Here is a 10977-nt window from a genome sequence, read left to right as displayed (position 1 = left end):
TTCTCAAATCCAACAGACAATGACTCTCCCCTCCTTCAAAGGCTTATTGAAGGCACATCTCCAAGAGGCCTTTCCTGACTAAGCCCCTCTTTCCTCTTCCACTCCCCTCTGCAACTCCCTGATTTACTCCCGTAGTTCTCCCCCTGTCCAGCCCCAAAGCACTCATGTACATATCTGTAATTTATTTATGTATATTAATGTCTATCTCCCCGCCTCTAGACTGTATGCTCATTGTGGGTAGGGAATTGTCAGTTGATTGTTGTATCGTACTCTCCCAAACGCTTAGTACAGTACTCCGCACACAGTAAGCACTCAATAAATATGATTGAATGAATGAATAAATATAGAGTGTCCTCACATATACCAGACAGATACTCATGACATCAATGACTCGGTATTTCTGGATCAATCGCTGTGTGCAGAACACTGTACCAAGCGTTTGGGAGAGTGCATTACAATAGAGTTAGTAGATAGGTTCCCCGCCCATAAAGTGCTCATAGCTTAGAGGGGGAGATAGTAATATAAATAAATTATAATTATAATATAAATAAGATCCTTATGGGAGGGGAATATGCTTACCAACTCTATTATAGCGTACTCTCCCAAACACTTAATACAAACACTTAATACAAAGCCCTGCATTCAGCAAGGGCTCAATAAATACTTTTGATTTATATAGTCAGGCACTGTACTAAGCGCTGGGGTAGATTCACTCATTCATTCAATCATATTTATTGAGCGCTTACTGTGCACAGAGCACATTACTAATAGATAAAAACTAATCAGGTTGGAGATGGTCCATGTCCCACATGGCCAAGACCTAGTGGCAAGAGCACAGGCTCGGGAGTCAGAGGACATGGATCCTAATCCCGGATCTGCCACTTGTCTGCCGTGCGACCTTGGGTGAGTCACTTCATTTTTCTGGGCCTCAGTTACCTCATCTGGAAGATGGGAGTTAAGATTGTGAGCCCCACGTGGGACGATCTGATTACCTTGTATCTGCCCCAGTGCTTAGAACAGTACTTGGCATGTAGTAAATGCTTAACAAATACCATAATTATTATTATTAGTATGGGGCTTACAGTCTTAATCTCCATTATATAGATAAGGGAACTGAGGCAGAGAGACGTTAAGCCACTTGCCCAAGTTCACCCAGCAGACAAGTGGTGGAGCCGGAATTAGAACCCAGGTCTCCCTGACTTACAAGTCTGTGCTCTATCCCTAGGACATGCCTCTTCTCAACTGATTGCGGTGGGACTGCAGTGTGGTATATATCTGGTGTTTAAGAGATACACTGAAGCAACACGGCCTAGTGGATAGAGCATGAACCTGGGAGTCAGGAGGTCATGTGTTCTAATCCCACCTCTGCCACTTACCTGCTGTGTGACCTTGGGCAACTCAGTTCACCTCCCTGTGCCTCAGTAACCTCATCTGTAAAATAAGGATTGAGACCATGAGCCCCACCTGGGAGAGCCCCATTTGCTTGTATCCACCCCGGTGCTTAGAACACTGCTTGGCATATACTAATTGCTTAACAAATACCATTTTTATTATTATTATTATTAGGTGCGTAGGTGACTCAGAAGGGTGAAAGAGTAGGGGACAAGAGGGCTTAATAAAGGAAGCCCTGATGGAGGAAATGTGATTTTAAAAACACTTTGAAGGTGTTCTTCATTCTCTACACTTATTTCCTTGAGTCTCTTCAGTTTTCTGGTTTGACTAGAGGGGAAGCAGAGCAATTGAGTGGATGGAGCACAGGCCTATGAGAGCACAGGCCTATGAGTCAGAGGACCAGGATTCTAATCCCAATTCCACCTGCTGTATGTCTTTGGACAAGTAAGTCACTTTACTTTTATCTACCTCAGTTTCCTCATCTGCAAAACGGGGATATGATACCTATTCTTCCTCTTCCTTACTCTGTGAACCACATGTGGGACAGAGATTGGGTGCAATCCACACATACTGTATCGAAACCAGTGCTTAGTACAGTATTTGGCACAGGGTAAACAATTAATATATATTATTATTCTAATAACTGTGATCCACATTCCCCTCCCTTAGCCCAGTCCAAATCTCCATCTGCTTATTGTAGTTTGTCTTACTGATACTTCAAGCTCTCGTTGCCTTAATCTGTTCTATAATCTAGGTAGCTATATCAGAGAGTAAGTGTAGTTCTAAGAGGTATACAACTGTCACCCACTAATTTGGGTAAGTGATGAAAATTTTCACATATCCACATTTAAAAGAAAACCCACAAAATTTAATGGACAGTGACATCATTTTCAGTTGCCACACCAAATCTCACACTACCGTTCCTGGGTTCATAACCTCTTCTGTTTTCCTTCCCATCCTCCAGTGGATACATCAATCCTCTGACCATGGTCTTCCCCAAAACTTTCAGTCCAGAAGATAGTGATATTTGTGGTTTTCAAGCTGATTTGAATTTAACTGTGATGTATCATGAGCTCTCTCCAGTATTTGAAGTCTGAAATTCTAACAGTTGCTGCATTTAATCGATCAATCAATCATTTGTGTTTATTGACGGCTTATTGTGTGCAGAACACCGTAGTAAACTCTTGGGAGAGTACAGTATAACAACACACTTTCTACCCACAATGATCTAAAAGTTTAGAGGGGGAGATAGACATTAATATAAATAAATAAATGATGGATATATAAATAAATGCTGTGGGGTTGGGAAGGGGCGGGGGGTTGAATAAAGGGAGCAAGTCAGGGTGTGGAAGAAAAGGAAAAGAGGGAATAGTTAGGGAAGTCCCCTTGGAGGAGATGTAGAAAGTGATTGTCGGATATGAAGAGGGAAGGTGTTCCAGGCCAGGGGTAGGTCGCTGGCGAGGGGTCGGTGGTAAGATAGAAGAGATCAAGGCAATAATAATAATGTTGGTATTTGTTAAGCGCTTACTTTGTGCCGAGCACTGTTGTAAGCGCTGGGGTAGACACAGGGGAATCAGGTTGTCCCACGTGGGGCTCACGGTCTTCATCCCCATTTTACAGATGAGGTAACTGAGGCACCGAGAAGTGAAGTGACTTGCCCACAGTCACACAGCTGACAAGTGGCCGAGCCGGGATTCGAACCCATGACCCCTGACTCCAAAGCCCGTGCTCTTTCCACTGAGCCACGCTGCTTGTGAAAAGGTGGGCATTAGAGGGGTGAAATGTGAGGGCTGGGTTGTAGTAGGATCATAATGAAGTGAGGTAGGAGGGGACGAGGTGATTGAGTGCTTTAAAAAGCCAATGGTTAGGAGTTTCTGTTGGATGTGGATGTGGAGGTGGATGGCTAACCACTGGAGGTTCTTGAAGAGTGGGGAAACATGGCCTGAAGTTCATTGCTTTGGCAATCCTGCTATGACAATCAATGGTAGAGCTGATTCACCCCAAATGTGGGTTCCTTAGGTCTTTTCATTGACTTTGCATTATTAACAGATTTTGTCATTACAATTCCAACCATAATTTTCCTAAATATCATGATCCAAATGGCAGAGCGATCATTTTAGGTAATGCGAATTGAACTCTTGCTTGTATTTTCTGTTTTCTGTAATATCCTTACCCATTCGTAATTATAAAAATAATAACTTTGAATAGACTATGCTAAGTCATAAAAAATAGGACAGTTTTCATCTAAATTACCTGATTTGTAGAGATTCATCTTTCTATAGAATTCCCTTTTCAGGATTTTTAAGGTCAGTGATCATTTTGATGATAACCTCATACTGACCTCGTAGTTTCTCTTTGTATGGTAAAGAGATATTTTAAAATAAGTTCAGTATGTTGGTCGTGCTAATTATATTATTATTTCAATGCCTTTGTCCTTGTAGTAGGCTCTTCAGGGGGTTTTTTCGATTTTTTTTTTTGGTTTTTGTTAAGTGCTCACTATGAACCAGGCACTGTGTTAAGTGCTGAGGAAAATACAATATTATCAAGTTGGACACAGTCCTTGTCCCACTTGGGGCTCACAGTCTTTATCCCCATTTCACGGATGAGGTAACTGAGGCACAGATAAGTGAAGTGACTTGTCCAAAGCCACACAGCCGACAAGTGACAAAGCTGACCTTAGAACCCAAGTCCTCCTGTCTCCCAGGCTTGTGCTCTATCCATTCTGCCATACTGTTTCTCGGGGTTCAATTCATAATTCTCCTTCCTTCTAGACTGTGAGCCCGTTGTGGGCAGGGATTGTCTCTGTTGCTGATTGTACTTCTCAAGCGCTTCGTACAGTGCTCTGTCCACAGTAAGCGCTCAGTAAATATGATTGAATGAATGAACTAGTGTATCTTCCAAATGCTTAGAACAGCACTCTACATACAGTAAGTGCTGGTTAAAGACAACTGATCGATTGATAAAAGCTAACGTTCTTCTCAGTATCTCCCCTTGCTGCCTTGAACTTGTTTTGATTTCTTCTCCTGCTAATATTTTCCCTCAGTGATTAATTGCTAAAGCAACTCTTGTTTGGTTCCCTCACATCCAGTATAAACTCATTCATAGATAGTTGTTCAAATCTTTAAGAAGCCCATCCTGAATCCAAAATTGACATCATTGTGTAGATGAAAGTTTTGCAGTCATTATTTGACCAGAAATCATATTTTTGCTGACCCCTTTGAAAAATGAATTATATTTTTTTCTTAATTGTAATTATCTTATGGGGTCCAGCATCCTGGCATGCTCCCTTGCCTTTTAACATTAAATCCAAAATGCAAGTCTGTGAGCCGGCTGTTTATTCTCTATTCTATTCATTCATTCATTCTTTCATTCAATAGTATTTATTGAGCGCTTACTGTGTGCAGAGCACAGTACTAAGCGCTTGGAATGTACAAATCGGTCGCATATAGAGACGGTCCCTGCCCTTCGACGGACTTACAGTCTAATCGGGGGAGACGGACAGACGAGAACAATAGCAATAAATAGAATCGAGGGGAAGAACATCTCATTAAAACAATAGCAAATAAATAGAATCAAGGTGACGTACATCTCATTAACAAAATAAATAGGATGATGAAGCTAGATACAGTTGAGTGGACGAGTACAGTGCTGAGGGGATGGGACGGGAGAGGGGGAGGAGCAGAGGGAAAGGGGGGAGAAGAGGGTTTAGCTGCGGAGGGGTGAAGGGGTGGGTAGAGGGAGCAGAGGGAAAAGGGGAGCTCAGTCTGGGAAGGCCTCTTGGAGGAGGTGAGCTTTAAGTAGGGTTTTGAAGAGGGGAAGAGAATCAGTTTGGCGGAGGTGAGGAGGGAGGGCGTTCCGGGACCGTGGGGGGACGTGGCCCAAGGGTCGACGGCGGGATAGGTGAGAACGGGGGACGGTGAGGATAAACTATTCTATTCTAGTTTATCTAACTCAAGCAAAAGCCAAGGCTGTGTATTTAGAGAATCTAGAGAAGCAGCCCCCGTCACCCGGAGAGTTTCCAGAACTCTACCAGTCTCGACTATTGGAGGGAGAGTCAAACAGAGACAGGCCCATTCCATTCCTAGCTTGGCCAGTGGCTAGGGAGTGGAAGGCCATCGGCCACCAGTCAAAACTCACTTGTGCTGAGCAGCAGCAACGTGGGAAAGTGTCGAGGGCAGAGACTCAACTTGACTGCGCGAAAGGAGGCAATGGTAAAGCACTTCTGTATTTTTACCGAGAAAGCTCTCTGGATCCGTTACCAGAACGACTGCAGATGGAGAGCTGGGCGTTCTGGGACAGAGGCGTCCATATGGGTCGGAGACGACTTGATGGCATAAGACAAGACAGTAGAAGCAGCATGACTTAGTGGATAAAGCACAGGCCTGGGAGTCGGAAGGTCATGGATTCTAATCCCAGCTCCACCATTTGCTATGCGACCTTTGGCAAGTCACTTCACTTCTCTGAGCCTCAGTTACCTCATCTGCAAAATGGGGATTCATTCATTCTTTCAGTCATAGTTATTGAGTGCATACTGTGTGCAGAGCACTGTACTAAGCGCTTGGAAAGTACGATTCAGCAACCAGTAGAGACAATTCCTGCCCACAAAGGGCTCACAGTCTAGAAGTGGGAGTACAGGCATCAAAACATGTAAACAGGCATCAGTACCATCATTATAAATGAATGGAATTATAGATATATAATCACTAATAAAAATAAATAAAATTATAACTATGTACATATATACACAAGTGCTGTGGTGGGGAGGCGGGTAGAGCAAAGGGAGCAAGTCAGGGCGATGGGGAGGGGAGGAGGAGCAGAGGAAAAGGGGAGATTAGTCTGGGAAGGCTTCCTGGAGGAGATGAGCGTTCAGTAGGGTTGTGAAGGGGGGAAGTGTGATTGCTTGACGGATTTGAGGAGGGAGGGCATTCCAGGCCAGAGGTAGGCAAGGAGGTAGGTAAGGAGAAGCAGCGTGGTTTAGTGGAAAGAGCCCGGGGTTGGGAGTCAGAGGTCATGAGTTCTAATCCCGATTCTGCCACTCGTCAGCTGTGCGACTTTGGGCAAGTCACTTAACTTCTCCGGGCCTCGGTTCCCTCATCTGTGAAGTGGGGATGAAGTCTGTGAGCCCTGTGTGGGACACCCTAATTACCTTGTACTACCCCAGCGCTTAGAACAGTGCTTTGCACATAGTAAGCGCTTAACAAACGCCATCATTATTATTATTATTATGTGGGCCAGGGGTAGGCGGTGGACAGATGAGAACAAGGCACAGTGAGAAGGTTAGCACCAGAGGAGTGGATTGTGTGGGCCGGGATGTAGAAGGAGAGAAGGGAGGTGAGGTAGGAGGGGGCAAGGTGATGGAGCGCTTTGAAGATTAATTTTAATTTTGGGATTAAGACTGTGAGCTGTATGTGGGACAGGGATTGTGTCCAATCTGACTGCCTTGTATCTACCAGATACTTTGTGTCTGTGGGCAAGTCACTTAACTTCTCTGTGCCTCAGTTACCTCATCTGTAAAATGGGGATTAAGATCGTGAGCCTCCCGTGGGACACTCTGATTACCCTGTATCTAGCCCGGCGCTTAGAACAGTGCTCTGCACGTAATAAGCGCTTAACAAATACCAACATATTATTATTATTACCACAGTGCTTGGCATATTGTAAGTGCTTAACAAATACCAACATAATTATCATTATTATTACCACAGTGCTTGGCATATTGTAAGTGTTTAACGAATACCATAATAGTTATTATAATTTCAGCTGTGCAAATAGTTAACCTAGATAGTTCATCCTATTCCTTATAGAACAGCAAACGTGTTTACAGTTAACCGTGTTAACTGTTTAGTTAGTATTCATCCCAGCTCTCAAGCCAGTACATAGCGAGGAGGAAGGTCTTAGGCTGTCGAGTCATCTCCGACCCACGGCGACACCGTGGACACATCTCTCCCAGAACGCCCCACCTCCATCCGCAAACGTTCCCGGAAAGAGCCCGGGCTTTGGAGTCAGAGGTCATGGGTTCGAACCCCGGCTCGGCCACCTGTCAGCTGTGTGACTTTGGGCGAGTCACTTCACTTCTCGGTGCCTCAGTGACCTCATCTGTAAAATGGGGATGAAGACTGTGAGCCCCACGTGGGACAACCTGATTCCCCTGTGTCTACCCCAGCGCTCAGACCAGTGCTTGGCACATAGTAAGCGCTTAACGAATTCCAACATTATTATTAGTTATCTTGGTAAAAATCCAGATGTGGTTTACTATTGCCTCCTGCTGCGCATTCGACTTGAGTCTCCGCCCTCGACTCTCTCCCATGACGCCGTTGCCCAGCCCAGGGGAGTTTTGACTTGCAGCAGATGGCCTTCCACTCGCTAGCCACTGGCCAATCTAGGAATGGAATGGTCAGGCCTCTGCCTGACTCTCTCTCCTGTAGCCGAGACTGGTAGTGTACTGGAAACTCTCCAGTTGCGACCCTGAGAGGGTTGGTAGGTAATACAGCTAGCGAAAAACACCCACTTAGGTGGGCTGTGCAATCTGGCGATTCATGGTCTCGGTCGTCTCCCAAGAGGGGCACCTCAGTCGGTCAGTCACGCATATTTACGGAACACTTACTGTGTGCAGAGCACTGCACTAAGTGCTTGGGAGAGCACAATTGAGAAGCGGCATGGCTTAGTGGAAACAGTACGGGCTTGGAAGTCAGAGGTCGTGGGTTCTAACTCCGGCTCTATCAGCTGTGAGACACCGCTTGATTTGTCTGTGCCTCAGTTACCTCATCTGCAAAATGGGGATTAAGACTGCGAGCTCCACGTGGGACAATCTGATTTCCTTCTATCTATCCCAGAGCTTAGAACAGTGCTCGGCCCAGAGTAGGCGCTTAACAAATACCACTATTATTATTATACACTTTCCCTGCCTACAGTGAACTTACCCTCTAGAGGGGAAGAGAAACTTTAATATAAATAAATGCATTACAGATATGTACATAAGTGCTGGGAGGCTGGGAGAGGAAATGAATAAGAGCTGCTTTGCTGACAATAATGACAGAGCTAAGATGCCTAAGTACCATATTCCTGCCCGATAGACAAGGGTGAAGAAGCAGCGTGGCTCAGTGGAAAGAGCCCGGGCTTGGGAGTCAGAGGTCATGGGTTCGAATCCCGGCTCTGCCACTTGTCAGCTGTGTGACTGTGGGCAAGTCACTTCACTTCTCTGTGCCTCAGTTACCTCCTCTGTAAAATGGGGATTAAGACTGTGAGCCCCACGTGGGACAACCTGCTGCCCCTGTGCCTACCCCAGCGCTTAGAACAGTGCTCTGCACATAGTAAGCGCTTAACAAATACCAACATTATTAAGTGTGGGACATGGCTTGAACCCCTCACCATGGGACGTCCTCTTTGCCACCCCAAACAGCTCCCAAACTCCACCCTTCCTCCAGAGTGGAGTGCGAGGGAAGCCCAAAGCAGCTTTAAAATCTATTTAGAATGGGAAATTTTCTGTTTCTAGATTGGGATAAGGAAGGTATTGTAAAGTTACATTTGTATGTGTTTGTATTCCTAAACCTAAGACCTAAACTACAAGCTCTCGGTCTTCCATTTATGTTTTGGTTATTGATCCCAAGAGCCCGATACAATTCTCTGTACAATGTTTGTGCTCAATACTGGTATTAAAAACAATGATGATATGTTTAAATAGCTATGGTTTGTTCAGTGTCAGTCTGGTGGAGTTGTGGAGACACAAGAGAAATCTCAGAGCTCGTCCTTGGGCTCACCGGTGTTCTAACATTTTAATTGATGAAGAAACACAAGACATTTAAGTCTCCAAATGACATCAAAGTATTAGAATAACTCTGAATAACATCAGAGTTATTTGAACCTAGGAGGGGCCAGAGCTTGGATTCAAAACGATCAACGTGATTTATTGGGCATGTACCACAGGCTAAACCCTGGAAGAGTACAAAAGAAGCAAATAACCTCATATATAAAATGGGGATTAAGACTATAAACCCCATGAGGGACAGGGATTGTGTTCAACCTGAAAAGCCTGTATTTACCACCTAGTTCAGTGCCTGTCACACAGTAAGTGCTTAACAAATACCATAAGAAAGCAAGGTATAAGTTCCCTTCCCTCATGCGATTTTTAATCTAATGAGGGAGGCAGATGAAAATTCACAAACTGTGAAAGCAGGAGAAAGAACAAGAACGTTGCAGTTTGTAGAGCAATTAGGTCAAGATGAAATAACTGAATAAATAAAAATCCACAGATGTTTATATATGCTTAGATAGGAATAAAATACTGCAGTGCAAATGCACATTGTGTTGATGTGCCTCGGGCACTGAGAATTACTAAGAGGGATGTCATGGGAAAAAGGCCTGTAGAAAGCTGGAAGAGAATTAAGAAATCAAAACTATGGTCCAGTAGGGAGAAGAGGCTGGTTTTGCACTTGAGAGAGAGAGAGAAAAAAACAAGGTGCAAAATGCAAGATCAGGAATGAATCTGGAAGGAAAAGATGATTGTGATGAAAGGGGGCCGGTTGGGTGGGAATAGCTATCAGAGAAAATACCTTGTTTGGAAAACATCTGCCCTAGGAACTTCCTTCACATCTCATCAGAACCACTCACTGCAAGGCTTAAGAGGGGCAAAGTCTCAGACAGGACCAGGGGAGGTGGTAGGGTGAGAAGAGTTGGGTGACAAAAATGGTTTTGAAGCCTCCGTACAGTAAATCCTCCCCGTTTCTGCCCTCCTGCAGAGGAGCATAGGCTCAGGAAGGAAGCTGAGGGAGAAAAGATTTTATATTTCACCTTACCCTGCGGGATTTTCCCCATGCTTGAAGCATTCAATCACCCAGGCAAGCCCTAGATTTCATAATTTCCCGAAAAACTTTTCCCTTTTTCAGGAATGGAGCCAGCTGAATGGGTCCTTCGGTAGACACCCACTGCTGATAAAACAAGCTTATTTTGGTCATTGTCACTCTAACCACCTTGTAGCTTGAGATACATCACCCTCACCCTCAACAAGGGGGTCAAGCGTGGGGGGGAGGTGTGCAGACCCCCTAGGGTTAACTGCAGTCTCCAGGCTCAAATGTTCCTCCAGTCCTTAGATCCCACTCCCCTTCCCACCAAATAAACAGAATAACTTGGATTTGCACCCCTCATTCACCACTCTGTCAGCCCACAGCACGTATGCATCCATAATTATTTCTATTAATGTCTGTCTCACCCTCTAAACTGTAAGCTCGTTGTGGGCAGGGAACATGTCTACCAGCTCTGTTATACTGTACTCTCCCAAGTGCTTAGTAGAGTGCTCTGCACTCAAGAAATACAATTGATTGATTGAACTAGATCTGTGAATAAAAGCAAGTTTAATCTAACAAGGATATTGAAGGGGAAACGATTTTCAAGCAGAGAAGAGGCAAAAATCTAATTGCCCCCAGAACAGTTAAGCCCAGGCAATACACTGTTTTCTGTTTACATTTCTCAAAATACTCCTGGTCGCTTCTACCTGCAGCACTCAGATCCTTGGAATCATCCAATTTGGATATCCCGTTTGCTTCAGCAGAAGGGAGCTAGGAGAAGAGGAGGGGAAAGGAGGGATGAGGT

General features: G+C 44.7%; 1 non-coding gene across 1 annotated transcript; it reads right to left on the bottom strand.

Annotated features, from left to right (window-relative positions):
- Positions 1–7729: 7729 nt before the first annotated feature.
- LOC114816212 lies at positions 7730–7867 on the bottom strand. The gene has a single exon (XR_003763981.1). It is a non-coding gene; the product is annotated as a small nucleolar RNA SNORA7 (small nucleolar RNA).
- Between the last annotated feature and the right edge of the window lie 3110 nt (positions 7868–10977).

The sequence above is a fragment of the Ornithorhynchus anatinus genome, chromosome 1 (assembly GCF_004115215.2).
Source record: "Ornithorhynchus anatinus isolate Pmale09 chromosome 1, mOrnAna1.pri.v4, whole genome shotgun sequence".
In the NCBI taxonomy this organism is placed as follows: domain Eukaryota; kingdom Metazoa; phylum Chordata; class Mammalia; order Monotremata; family Ornithorhynchidae; genus Ornithorhynchus; species Ornithorhynchus anatinus.
The sequence above is the reverse complement of the archived record's forward strand: the minus strand, read 5'-3'. Positions and strand labels throughout refer to the sequence as shown.